We start from the raw sequence: 15,438 nt of genomic DNA on the forward strand, positions 1-15,438 counted from the left end.
GTCAGCCGACCCTGCGCCCTCGCTACCCTGGTGCTTTTCTCGGCCTTTCATTTCTAACAAAATTTACTCTTAATTGACACAGATTTGGGGGAGATATAACCCTGCTGTATGCTGAAGATTTGGCTTACTCCAGAATCAATGGTAGTGAGAAGCAAGGTCCTGTTGTGAACATCGAGTGCCCAATGGTACTATCTGAACTGAGGAATCAGCTGCAGAACGGATTTGCTAGCAAAACTAGAATAGAAAACACAGCCCTGGAAAGTTGGGTCCAAGGGCAGGTGCATTGCATTAGTCTTTGTTAATAGTGTTAATTTCATACATGTATTATGTAAGCACAAGCTCTGAGCTATCTTTAGTATAACTTGTGTTTCTTGAGCTAACAACTCGGACTCACCCTATCACAAAGAATAGTAGAGGGCATCAGATCCCATTACAGAGGGTTGTGAGCCACCATGTAGTTCATGAGAATTGAACTCAGGACCTCTGGAAGAGCAGAAACTGGGACTCACCCTATTGAAAACATAGTGTCTACTGACTTGCTGTAACTGAGCTATACTGTGAACCTTGAGGATGCCTGACTCCACAATACTGTCCCATGTATGACTGACAGACAAATGCCAAGAATCCTAGTTCATCGCCACTTGCTTAAGATTTGTTTGTCATCAATTTCGCTGCTCAACAAATATTTAATCAAAACCTGGGTTGGTGTTTTTGGGTTTTTCAGGGATGGGACTTGATCTTAGAATTGAGGATAAAAATCAGCATAAAGTGGCAGGACATGTGTTATCATGGGATTCTGGTAAGATGGAGTGAATCAGATAAGTACTTGTGGCAGTGAGGTAAATACACCATGTACAGAAAGAGAGTAGCTACTTCTGTTTCTCCGAAGTATCAGGGTTAATATTTCAGTGGTGACATTTCAGGTGCATAAAATATAATTTATTACGTCCAATGATGGGGGTAAGAAATATATTTCCCCCTAATAAAGTAGGTTGTTAACCAAAGAACATGGTTCCTTTCAAATAAGAACAACCAGCATCATTCAAACAGAAGACCTTTTTCTGGTATTCATTTTCATGGCTGTAGCTTTCAAAGACATAGATGTCCCTACCAGTGAAAGGAGAGACTTTGCAGGTGTTCTTGATATCCATGAGCTATTGAAACCCCCAATGAGCCTTAGGTCAGCTACTGGCCAGTCACAGAACTCCCACCAAGATCTCCAGAGAGATGTAGGGCTCTGAATTCTTGCATAAGCTCATGCTTTTACTTCGAAGACTTGGCACAAGGAGTTTACTACAGGCAAATCAGCTTGGCTTGATGGCATGTGCTAGTGTACCCAGGCTCCAAGAGAATGAGGCAGGGAGATGTGAGTTTGTTATGAACCTGGGCTACATACCAAGACCCTGTCTCAAAATCAAAGGACATGAAAATGGAGAGGGGGGAGGGAAAGGGATAGATAATAGACTACTAGAGAGAGGTTCATACTCTCAAACAATGAAATCTCTACAGAAATGATGTTTTCAGGACCCTCACCATAATAGCCAGGACTGGAACCATAGTGAGTATATACTGGACCAAGGGGCAACAGCCAAGACAGGGAATCTAAAAACAGAATAAGACCATCAACAGAAGTTTTGTCCCAGCCCAACTCATTGTCTGGGTAATAATTTTCAAAGGTGAAAAGCCAAAGTGTCTGAGGGGATTCATATTGTGCAGTGAGAGAGTTGCTCTGTTGTTTATACTTTGCTCTCTATATTTTGGGGACCCAAAGAAAAATAAAAGGCATATGAGTTTTGCTTCTAAAAATCAAAGATGCCTCTGCTGAAAGCATGCCTGCAATATACATGATATATTATACATTCATTATTCTCAAGTTCTATTATCAAGGCTTTCATGCTTGGTAATAGCATCCAATTTTCCTTAGAGAAAACATACATCTGAATTACAATAGTGTAGCCTGAGCCTTGCAATGCACAAGTGCACACCTATGGAAAAGAATCACCTCTGTCCTATCTCCTATTCCTGGTGACCTTTGCCACGAGAAAGGAATGAAGAGAATTGATATACCTGTCAATAGAAGGAAATGAAAGGTTACAAGGTGCCCTGCAGAGCCACTAGGTGTGTGGCCATTTTATTGCTACATCCTTTTTTTTTTTTTTTTTTTTTTTTTTTTTTTTTTTTTTTTTTTTTTTTTTTTTTTTTTTTTTTTTTTTTTTTGCTTCCTTCTAATTTGCAGGAGGTATCCCAGGCTCTGAGGACACTGAGTATTCAGGGCAAGTACCTGCACTTTGGGACCTGAAACCCCCAGGAGACAAAGAAGGGTTTACTTACTAAAGGCTTGTTGGTGACAGGACCTAGAGTCTGCTGCTTTCTTCACAGAGCTGATCACAGGATTGTGACTTTCCCTCAATGTTTCCTAATCACATAAGACTCCACATAGAACCAATGATCAATAAGTACTTGCGGCCAGCCGTCCTATACCAAAGGATGCATACTATCTTTATCATTTAGCATTCCTTACTTCACAAAACAATATTCTTAATAATCTTGTGCATTGCCAAAAATGTTTTTTACCCTTCCCAGCTCTGTTCTGAGTTATTTTTTGGATAAACTGACAAGGAAATGCTGGAGGGAGATTATCTCTGATAATTAAAGGTGTGGAAAATATTCTATATATTCTGCATGTATTGTCTTGTGTACTTCTCAAACAAGCCAAGCATTGAAATTCTCCATTCTCTCTTATTTAGTATGTACCTATACAGACTCCTGTTCATTAGTGCACTTAAGTTTAAGCTCAGAGAATTCCTTTATTCAGAAGTGCATGTTATTGGTTGAATTTTAACTAAAGTAGAAAGAGTACTAGAAGAATCTCATCTATTGCTGTCCTCTTTCAGACAGAGCTGCATCTGCAAAGCAAATTCAGAGCGAACAGACACCCCGCCCCACTCATGCCACCCTGTATAGAGTCCCAGTGATCTGAGTAACCTTGCAGAATTTAATTATGGCTCTGACCCTGGATTCTCTGCTGCCTGAGAAGTCCCAGAGCTACTAGCCTTTGATTTCTTTATCCTGTTTTTTTAACAGGTTTAAGTCCTTGGTGGCTTAATACTTGAAGGAAGCTTGCTTTTGACCTTGGAGTGGCAGGGTTTGGCCCCTTTGTCAGTGTTCCTTCCATGTAAAAGGTTGTATGTTACACTGTGATCAGATGTGGGGGCTCGCTGAGATTAGCCTACTTAATGTAATCTGAATATATTTAGAAAGTAAATCTGAGCATATTTAGAAAGTAAATCAGTTAATCTGCTGTATTAGGAGTGCTTACTGCTTTCAAATGGAATGTTAAAAGGGAGCACGTGTTATACCCAAGACATGCAGGCAGCACAGTGCTGGAAATATAATTTTGTACCAATCAGGGATTCCATCTTGTTCTTTCCCATAGGGGAAGAAGGGAGCCCTGTTTTCATTTTTAAAAAGTCAAGCCTGTCTAGCATTCTGAGGATTAGAGTAAGACACTCTCATGACCTAGTTTTTTGAAAAGCTTGCCTTTTCCCATCCTGGCACTGTCCTAGGATTTGACATTTCTTAACAGTTTGTAAGTGATCTACCATGGTCTGAACTGTTGCGGCAGCGCTCCACAACATGGCCAAGAGGTCAGCTAATTAACTCCTCGAATTAGAGATGAAAGGGAACATGACAAATGTCTCAGTGTAGGGTTCCACATATTTGATAATGTGTTTCGAAACTCTATCAGCTGAATCCGTAATTTCTCAAATGAAAATTCCTCACACACTAAGCCTGGATTTCAGTAAAAGAAATACAATCGTGTTTGTATATATTTACGGGGGTAACATATAACAATAATTTTCAAAGGATTAGAGCCAGCATCCACTTGGGGATACTATTTTATATCTTTTCTCAAGAAAAAAAGATGGAAGAAATGCATGTGAGTGCTAGGAGTGATAGAATATACTTATAAACCCAGTGTACTGTCAGGTCTCTGCTTTAGTGCTTGCCTCTAGGTTGCTGCCTTGAAATTTTGCCTGACTTCTCTTAATGGAGGTCTATAACTTGCAAGATAAAATTAGTACCTTTCCTGCCAGGTTGGTTCTGGCTAGTGTTTTACCATAGCGACAGAGAATCAAACCAGAAACTATGTAATATGACTAATAGCAAGACCTGAATTGAGTAGCTAATATTTCCCTGCAGTTTATTTAATTGTGAGACCTTTTTTCATACCCAGTACACTGGACTTCTCTTAAGATTGTGAAGGGTTGATATTATTTTCTTCTTTACAGCATAACAATAGAAACTAATAATTATAAAACATTTAATGGATGGTGATTATTATTATTAAAATAACAATTTCAAAGCAGGGATTTCATTTCTCTTACTTTATCCCTGTCCTCTATGGTATTTATTTGTTTTGATTGAGAAAAGATTTCACTCTGTAGGACAGGCCATCCTGGAACTCATTTTGTAATACCAGTTAGCCTCAAGTATGTGATTGTCCTGCCTCAGTCTCTTCAGAATAGGATCACAGGTCTGTGCTATGACATCTGGGTTCCCCGTTGACTTTCTAATGATCTACAGTGTCTAAAGTGGTGTGTTAGAAAATGGACAAGGCTGAAAGTGGTTGTGCTGATCAGAGATGCAAAAGAAAATATTCTCAACCTATTCATTGGTTGGACTTTCATCTTCACCTTCAGTATATCATTGCATCAAGGAGTCTAAGTGTTATAGTCTATGCTGACACTTAGAGAAGATGAGAGATCTTTCCCATCATGTTTCTTCCTTATTTTTGTCTTTAAGGAAGTACCTCACTAAGTAGCCCAGACTGACTTGGAAGTTGCAGTAATGTTCCTGCCTCAGGCTCCTGGGTGTTAGAGTTGCAGGCATGAACCACCATGCCTAAATTGTTTCTTCACCCTCCTTCCCATGCTTTGACATGGAGGCACCATTAACAATTTATGTGAAGTGATGATGAAGTTATTTTTCTGACCTATAATAGAAATATTTTTTCAGTTGGAGATATTTCACCTACCATCATACCATTGACTTAGACAGGATTAAACAAAGAATGGCAAATATTTACCCTTGATGGAGATTAATTTCAGTTTGCCACATGAATATTGAAATTGGGATGAGTTACACTCCTTTTGTATTTTTGCATAGATGGACATGCAGTTCTGACGGATGTATTTTTTTATGGGTCAGAGTTATATAAATAGGCAGATGTTACTTCTTTTACTTTTTGTAAACCCTAAGATTTAGGATTAGCATTTTAAATTAATATATTTGTAAAATATAATGAGATTGAATGCAATTTGAATCTAAAGATGTAATTTTATGAATCTCAAATTAAAGAAGAGATACAGAGCCCAGGGGGCAATGTTCTATGGTTCCACTTTGCTTTTATCTTTAATTTTAGAGTGAAATTACTTCCTTGACTTACATTGAATCCAATAAAAGCAATACACTGAGGATGTTGATGTCTTGTTACAAGAAGTAGAACAATGTTTTGATAAGAACCAGGCTAACCACAGTCTCCAAAATGGTAGCTGCCACATATGCTTTAGTAGTAAGGATCTTTCTCTGGGTGGAATGCACACAGAGTATATAGGCTGGGGTTGCCACTGTGTACCCTGGATGGAAGTTTGCTGCTGTATTGGTGATGGGTAGGATATGCCAGTCAGTCTTGTGAAAAATCAACTCTCTTGTTTAAATTGCTGAGAATGTCCATGAGTCTAGACCCCCATGATTTTGCTGAAATGACTTTTGTCCAACACTTGCATTTTGTTCTGCTTCCATTTTTCTTATTTTATTTTATTCTATTTTATTTTATTTTGCAGTGACAATAACATGATAAGCCTATATAGGCAAACACTATAAGGGAGGACAAAGCTTACTTTTCAGCTTATAAGCTTATGGAGTCTGAACTGACAGGTGTGTGGTGCATATTTGTAAGTCAGGGAACACACACATATTAGCTTCAACTCACCATATATATATATATGTGTGTGTGTGTGTGTGTGTGTGTGTGTGTGTGTATCAAGTAGTGCTTTGCATCCTCTGCTCTGAGCACTCACCACAACTGGCATTTCACTCTCACAAGAGCCATGAATCTCTTCTTTGGTGATGGGATGACTTCCCCAAGAGGACTTACTGTCACATTCATTTCACTGTGGTGATGCTTCTTGCTTTCATCCACTCTCTCCTCATTAGTACCACCCACCAAGATGTTGGTGACATTCACTCTGATCTTTAATTTGAGTAAAAGAGGGGGAATGAGAACATTCATCAATGTCTTGCCAGGTACAAATGAGAAATAAAAGTCACTATTTGTTGATTGGACCAGAGTTGTTGGGTTTTGTTCATTTGTTTGTTTTTAGCATATGTTACAATGAAAATTCCCCTAATGTAAACAGAAGTTGCGGTAGCTCAAAAAAATGGAACATGTCCAATGTACTGCCATCACTTACCCAGTGGAATATATACCATGAACACATAGCTAAGTGGTCTTAAAGTCCATGCTCTCTCCTTCTCCCTTCCTTGTTATAGAGACATTAGGGAGACAAAGCACAGATATTCAGAGATGTTATACATGGAAAGCAGAGAATGACTGTGGTAGGTGCAATGCTCTGCTTTCACTGTGTACTAGTTGGGTTTCTTTTGTCAAATTGACTCAAATGTAGCTAGACCTGGGTAGAGTAGAGGGAATCTTAATTGAGAAAATGCCTCTACACAACTAGCCTTTAGACAAGTTGGTGGGGAACTATATTGATTAATGATTGGTAGGGCAATCCACCCATAGGCATTCAGTACAGTGCTTCCCCATGTAGGAAATTCTGAGTTGAGCAATTGGAGGAAGCCATGGGGAACAAGGTAGTAAGTACCCTTATCCTTGATCCATAGCTCTGCCTCAGTTTCTGTTTTCAGGTTCCTAATTTGAGTTCCTGCCCTAACGTCCCACAGTGGCGAAGTCTTATCTGAACTGTAAGCTGAAATTAACCATTTTCTCTCCAAGTTGTATCTGGTTATGATCTTTGTTATGGCAGTATAATCCCTAATGAAGATGCCCTGTTCTGGCATTAGATATCCCTGTTGGCAAAATCATCTGCCCATCTGCCATAATCCTGTTTTACCTTCTTGAAATAGGACAACAACAACAACAACATCAACACCAAAATAAAACAAAACAAAAACCACTCCTCATCTACAGTAATTTTTCTACCCCAAGATGAGATATGAAAGGAGATTTAAGGTTAATTAATTTTAGTCACTCAGTACCAAGATAGAAAGCATAACCAGTTACTGTACTATAGTTGGCAGAGAAAGTTTTCAATGGCTGTTTTCCTTATATTGAGCCATTAGTGGCTATGTGTTTCTGAGTCCAACAGCTGGATGGAGGATATTTACTATCATATACCATCAAAAATTTTTGCATTAGATTTATCACTAGGAACAATTGGTAAATTCTAGTAGTGATAATATGAAGATTTTCAGATATGTCATTATGAAATAATGACTGATGAAAAAATAATCTTTCCACTGTTAATCATCTTCTAAGTCTGTTTTGTGCAATTTATTCTAGAAGATTTTGATAGCAAATAATGAAACTTATTTTCCTGTTGGTCAGCCTGCTGTCTGTGCCCTGCCTTCATTCTGAGAAAACTGTGAATCGCCAAGTGTCAATGGACCATGTCCTGGTCACAGAGGAAGGATCTCAGGGCTTCCAGGTCTTGAAGCCAGCACCTTCTATTATCCTTCTATGGGAGACAATGAGTGTGTGACTCTAATGGGGTGCTTTGCTGTCCCACAGAAGGAGTAAACGGGACTCTCTGATACCTAGACAGTCTAAATTCAGATAATAGGCTCCTCCTTGGATTGAGAACCTTCGTGGAATGATTTTCAGAAGAGGATTGTTACTTAGATTTGCCACTACTTTTCTAATTAGCCTATAAAGCCTGTGAGTATAGGGAAACCTTCCCAAAGGTAGGAGACCAGCAGGTGAGCTCAAGAGTCTGCTGTAGCTCATGTTCATCCTCACACCAGCAGGGTCAGGAAGAGACTGACTGCCTTCCTTTGACTGTGATTCTTAAATGTTTCCAGTTGTCTCCTGCTGATTACTATGCCCTCTCAGGCTACCTTCCCTGGAAATGAAGCTGTTCACCTAATGCTGTGGTTCTTTTTGGAGGAAGCAGGTGGGCACAAGAGAATTTTCATAGAGGTTGTGTGTTGGTTTCTCAGGCTGTGTACTAAAATGCTACAAGTAGACAAAGCCCACAATGTCAGTGCTATACACACACACACACACACACACACACACACACACACACACACACACACACACACACACACACACACACACACACATATATATATATATATATATATATATATATATATATATATCACACACACACATATATATGTGTGTGTGTGTATGTCTGTGTATATATACATATATATGCTACATGTATCTCTATATATGTGCATTTAAGTATACATATAAATTATATAATTATATAAAATTATGTATGTGTATATGTATATACTATATATGTTATACTAGCTGTACTGGCTTGTTTTGTGTATCAACATTACACAATCTGGAGTTAACACAGAGAAAGGAGCCTCCCTTGAGGAAATACCTCCATGAGATCCAACTGTAAAGTATTTTCTCAATTAGTGATCAAAGGTGGGAGGGCCCATGGTAGGTGGTATCATACCTGGGCTGGTAGTTTTGATTTCTATAAGAAAGCAAGCTGAGCAAGCCAGGTAAAGCAAGCTCTGCATCAGCTCCTGCTTCCTGACCTGCTTGAATTCTGGTCCTTACTTTCTTTGATGATGAACAGCAATTTAGAAGTGTAAGCTGAATAAACCTTTTCCTCCCCAACTAGTTTCTTGGTCATGATGTTTGTGTTGGAATAGAAACCCTGACTAAGATACTAATTATATGTGTTAAATAATATATAATAATATATTAGTTGTCTTAGTCAGGGTTTCTATTCCTGCTCAATCATGACCAAGAAGCAAGTTGGGGAGGAAAGGGTTTATTCGGCTTACACTTCCATACTGCTGTTCATCACCAAGGAAGTCAGGACCAGAACTTAAGCAGGTCAGGAAGCAGGAGCTGATGCAGAGGCCATGGAGGGATGTTTCTTACTGGCTTGCTTCCCTTGGCTTGCTCAGCCTGCTCTTATAGAACCAAGACTACCAGCCCAGAGATGGCACCACCCACAAGGGGACCTACCCGCTTGATCACTAATTGAGAAAATACCTTACAGCTGGATCTCATGGAGGTATTTTCCCAACTAAAGCTCCTTGCTCTGTGATAACTCCAGCCTGTGTCAAGTTGACAAAAAACTAGCCAGTACAATTGACACCTTGTCAACTTGACACACAAACACATCACTAGTAAACCTCAACCCTTAGTTTCTTATTCATCCCTAAGATCTAAACAACTTTAAAAGTCCCACAGTCTTTACATATTAAAAGTTCAATCCTTTTAAAATATCCAATATCTTTTAAAATCCAAAGTCTTTTTACAATTAAAAGTCTCTTAACTGTGGGCTCTACTCAAATACTTCCTTCAAGAGGGAAAAATATCAGGGCACAGTTACAATCAAAAGCAAAAATCAATCTCCAACTGTCCATTATCTAGGATCCAACTCATGATCTTCTGGGCTCCTCCAAGGGTTTGGGTCACTTCTCCAGCCCTGTCTTTGTAGCACATATGCTGTCTTCTAGGCTCTAGCTGCCTGTACTCCCCTGCTGCTGCTGTTCTTGGTGGTCATCTCATGGTACTGGAATCTCCAAAATGCTGCTGTCTTCTACTGTAAATTGGCTTCAACAATAGCCTCTTATAGGCTCTCTTCATGGTGCCAAGCCTCAACTCCTTTGCATGACCCCTTCAGTCCTAGGCCATTAATTGCAACTGAGGCTGCACCTTCACTAGTGGCCTTCCATGGCCTCTCACAGTGCTGAGCCTTAGCTTCTCTGCGTGACTCCTTCCTGCCTTCAAAACTAGTACCACCTGGGTAACTCTTGCATATTATAAGTCCAGCCACAATACAAGGTACAACCTTGGCTATCTCTGGAACACAGCCTCTGTGCTCTCAGAAAACACTTCCCAGAAGATGTATCCTCAATGATGCTGGTCTCATCTTAATCACAGCTAATTTCTTAGATCAAGCTAACCGGCATCAATAGTCCCAGTAATGCAAAGTTTCCACTTTAGTAGTTCTGATATGTTGTTAATCACAACTGATTCTTCAGCCCCAGCTAACCATAACTACAGAATCTTCGCAATCAAAATAGCAATGGCCCTGAAAAGAGTCTTTAATCTTCCCTCTGAAATTACACAAGCCAGGCCTCTATCTTCTGCGCTGTTTTCAACATTATCTTCTAAGCTCCCACATAACATCCCACAGAGCTCTTAACACTGAATGGATCTTCTGGCCCAAAGTTCCAAAGTCCTTCCACAGTCCTCCCCGAATCATGGTCAGGTTGTCACAGGAATTCCCCACTATGCTGGTACCAATTTGTCTTAGTCAAGGTTCTCTAGAGTCACAGATCTTACGAATAGTCTCTATATAGAAAAGGAACTTATTGATGACTTACAGTCTACAGTCCAATTTCCAACAATGGTTCAGTAGTAGCTGTGAATGGAAGTCCAAGGATCTAGCAGTTGCTCAGTCCCACAAAGAGCAGGCAAAAGAGCGAGAGTGTAACTCCCTTCTTCCAATGTCCTTATATGGTCTCCAGCAGAAGGTGTAGCCCAGATTAAAGATGTGTGCCACCACATGTTTAGTCCCAGATGACCTTGAACTCGGAGATCTCTCTGTCTTAACCTTCTGGAACCCATAACCACTATGCCTCAAGATCTCCATACCAAGATCCAGGTCAGAAACTTCTATCTCCTAGCCTCCAGATTAGAGTTACTGGTGACCCTTCCAATTCTAGATTGTAGTTATATATATATATATATATATATATATATATATATATATATATATATATATATATGTATGTATGTGTTTGTGTATACATATACATATATATAGCATACATATATAAGTATGGATATCAATATATACTATATATAGTTTATTAAATATATTAGTATATGTTATATGTATTATATATTATATATAATAATATATTAGTGTATATTAGTATAAATTACATAGTATTATATATGTATATATAATTTATGTTGTGTGTTTTTGTGTATGTATATATATATATATATGTGTGTGTGTGTGTGTGTGCATATATGTACGTATGTATGTATGTATGTATGTATGTGTATATTATTTACACAATCCCTCAAACAAGTAATGTGGTGGCTAGGAACTTCCTCATTCCTTAATTACAAGATAAGAGTAATATTGATTGATTTAGTTTTCCTGATATTGAAATGTTTTGGATAATAAACCATATTGGAAATACCTTTAGGATACCTTGATTTAATTTTTTAATTGAATTGAACTTTAACATCCACATTGTACACAGTTATGAAGCTGATAGTTAAGTCTTACCATGATTCTTCCCATTGATATCTGTTGTTGTTTGTTAAAATATTAGGATCTGTTCTCTGGATATATTTGTGTTTTTAGAAATGGTAGGACTATTTTAAAGTCAAAAGCAACAGAGAAGAAATTCATGAGGCACGAATCAAATAAAAAATTTTTGGTGTAAAGATAAAGAATAAAATCTCTTTGTCCCTTTGGAAATTTCACTCATTTTAATCTATATCACTAATTTACTTAGTGTCTTTGCTAAAAAAAACCAAACATTTTTATCTGCTCTGTCCATGCTGGTCAGAATTTCAAGATGCGTCTACCTCAATTTTCCCTACCTTTGTCAGTTTCTGTGGATGTTTGGAGACTGAACATATATCACTTACTTATATATGTCCATTGTATATTATTTGTTTCGTGACATTTGTACATTCTAGGAGTTAGTCCTACATGTACGATTTTAAAAATCTACTTACCAATATGCTTCTAGATGACCAGACAAAGGCTAGATAGACTGGGTTAATAGTATCCAAGGTACCCTTCAGATAAATGTCTGCTACTAAAAACCATGCAACATTGATAACAACAGCAGAGTGAGTTGGTTGCAGTACACAACTTCAAATTATTTTCTTATAATAAACCATGTACTCAAAACAAAGGAAATACATGGTTAACAACTGAGAAATTTTCCTTAGAGGCTTGGCTAATTGCTATTTTTAAACAATTCTTTTAATCAGATTACACTTAGCAGTCACCTATTCTCTATACCTTTGCCACTTGAGGATTCTTGTGTTAATCATTATCTACTACAAATAGAGTCTCTGATGTGGTTCAAGACACACCATAGTCTTTGGATCTAATAAGACATTGTTTGGAATTAGTTTAATATTATATTAGCAAAATAATAATACTAGGTTCTTACCTTTGTCTATGATGTGTCTATGTTCTTGGTCCTGATAACTGTCCCAGGATTGAATTGTTCTGGGCTTTAAATTCAATCAGGACTTGGTTGGTTACTCACATACATGCCCGTGAGCCACCACTGTTTCCTTGGGCATGTTTTACCAGGCAGGGTGTTGTTTTACCTCACAGAGCTAATGATCAGTGGAGTTTTTCCTCTAGTCAAGAGGGATTTCAATCACACATGTATCTCACAAGACTCAGGACTCAATGAGTTTGAACATATCTTGTCTGTCCCTTCAAAGCACTAGAATTTCGGTTGTGCATTCAACAACTTCATCATTGAAAATGATTTAGTAATCTATATGTATTGATTGTAGAGCCTTTTAGTCAAAAATTACCACATCTTCCAACTATATATATCATTAAAATATAGAAAGCATGTTTTAAATCATAAAACAGAAGTATAAGCTCTCATATGGTAAGTGTGTAAAATTTAGAAGGCCATTCTAGTTACTGTTTTAGCCAAGGAGAAAATAAAGCACCAGTAGATCACAGGTGAACATTCATTTTGTATTCCTGTAATGAGTAATAAAATATGAAGAGAAAAGGGTATATAAAAATCCAAACATCTCATGGGAAATCGTTTGTGCATAAGAATTTAGCATCATCTCAGTGTATCAGAATCCAGTCCTCTTCCACTTTAGATTCAGCTCCTTCCAGAAATAACTATTATGAGTTCACAAGTAAATTACTTACAGGAGCTTCATTTGCTGAGTTCCTCTCATGGAATAATGTCTTGAATGACACTCATTCTTTCAATGACAAAATTGCATCCATTTCTTGTCTTAAGTGTGCTGCATGTCTTATAGGTAAAATATTGACTTGCAGGATATATTCTGTCCCCAAACACAGGCTCAGGCTGCACAATTCTTACCTCAGCATGGTGCCTTTGCTTTCAGTCCACATATCCTTACTTCAGCACCTTTGCATTCATATTAATATCAGCAAATACATCTGGACTTACCTGTTTGTTGGGAGTCATAATGGGACAAGCTAATTACTAGCAGATGATCTCATGATATTATCCTGAAGTGGCCTGCTTCGGAATATTATATAATCTGCGACAGGCGAGCCCTCATTAAGCAAGGCTGTGAGAGACTCATTTTAGGAAAAATTCCTGCTATTCATATGCTTTTCCTATTATTGTTAAACATATATAGCAATCACTAAGTAGTAACACACCCCTTTGGAGCAGATCTCTACAGATCCACGAAGATGTACTATCTTGTAGTGAGGCTATATTGACAAATATATGACTTAAGTCTTAATGACGATCCTATAAGAATTCCTAAAATTATATCTGTGACTTTTAAGCTCTTTTATAATGGGACTGCTATTAGATCCTTTTCTGATAGTCAAAGCTGAAATGAGAACTCTGTCAGCCTCCTAAGTGTCACCAGCCAATTTCTCTTAGATGGTAACAAGGCTTTCTCCTACCCAGAGCACATTCCAAGAGGTTGTAAAACAATTAACCAATGGTCATAAAAAGGGAACTAATGATTTATTATAGGTGTTAGGACAGAAGATAAAATATAGACTGGATTTAATTAGACAAAACTTCACTAATAAGTTAGTTATGGTTTTAAACCTTCAGTGAAACTGTGGAGCTGAGACAGGTGATGGATGTTTAGCCAGATAATTACTCCTAATGGATATGCATGGAAACATTCGCTGTTGTAAACTTCTATTTCAATTTATGATTTGATTTTTTTTGTGTGAACTTGTGATGAACTTTGTAACATGTGATCATATACTCTGAAAGATGTATAAGTACTGAGGACAAAGAGATAAGTTCAAGATCCATAGAGGAGATTTTTTTTTTTTTTTGACTTTCCTCACTTAGACTAGACTCTTTTCCCTTTACCCACTTAGAGAATTTTTCCCTTTACCCACTTAGTATCTTTCCACTATTCCCCTTAGATAGCTTTCATAGGAAACATTTTACAACTTAGTAATAAACTCTATAATCACTTCTCTTAGTGTCTTCTCTTCCCATGACTTCTGACTAGCAGGCTGAAAGTTAGAGCCCGGCAGTTCCTGCTGAGATAGAACAAAGGCCACACTGCTTAATCCTCCACTGTTATGCTACAGGTGTTAATCGCCTAAGCCAGCAGAAAGAGCAAGAAAGTTTTTAGAACTTTTTAGAAGTTATCATCAGTATTTCAGTACAATTAGAGAGCTAGAAAGCCCCAAAACTCTCAGACTTTAAAGCCATCACCAGAGTCCTACTCTGTGACTCCACAGCTACCCAGGACTGGAGGCTCCTGGCACCTGTTTCATCTTATTTTTATATTCTTTCAAAACTCCAAATTCTACTGAGGATATAATTTACAATGAGATTGAACATGTAATCCAATTTATTATGTATATATTGAGAGCCATCCATATTTTTGTGGAAATTGAGATATGGAGTGAATTGCTGAAATCACTGGCAAATTCAAGCAGTGTACAGGGTTGAAAGTAGGGATTCCATCTCTTCTCAACAACATTAACTCACATATCTTGTCCCAAAACCAAAGAAGCACGTTTTATGCTTTTGAATATGCAAAATAGAGAGTTGGAGAGATGGATCATCTGTTAAGAACACGTGCTGCTCTTGAAAAGTTTGGATCCCAGTGCCCCATTAAGCACCTCACAAGTGCTTATAATTCCAGGTCCAGTGGATCTGAGACTTCTGGTCTATACAGGCACCTACATGTGTGTGGACATATCTATAGACACACATGAACATACATACAACTAATAAGAACAAATAAAATTGTAAAAATAACATAAAAGAAACACACTTATTTCTTGACTCAAAATTTCCTTCTGTCAGCCTCAAAACATAACAGTCTGAAATACATTCTCCTTGCATTTTTAACAAGCCGTGTAATCTGTATAGTTTTTTCTGCATGTCAATTTATTACTTTTTTTTTTGGAAAGTAAAAAACAGTTTATTGTCAAAGTGAAT

General features: G+C 37.8%; 1 protein-coding gene across 1 annotated transcript in view; it reads left to right on the forward strand.

Moving 5' to 3' along the window:
- Positions 1-15,438, forward strand: part of Pcdh15 (protocadherin related 15) — a 1,443,104-nt gene that overhangs the window by 552,047 nt on the left and 875,619 nt on the right. The window lies entirely within an intron of this gene.

Source organism: Mus caroli, chromosome 10 (genome assembly GCF_900094665.2).
Source record: "Mus caroli chromosome 10, CAROLI_EIJ_v1.1, whole genome shotgun sequence".
Lineage (NCBI taxonomy): Eukaryota > Metazoa > Chordata > Mammalia > Rodentia > Muridae > Mus > Mus caroli.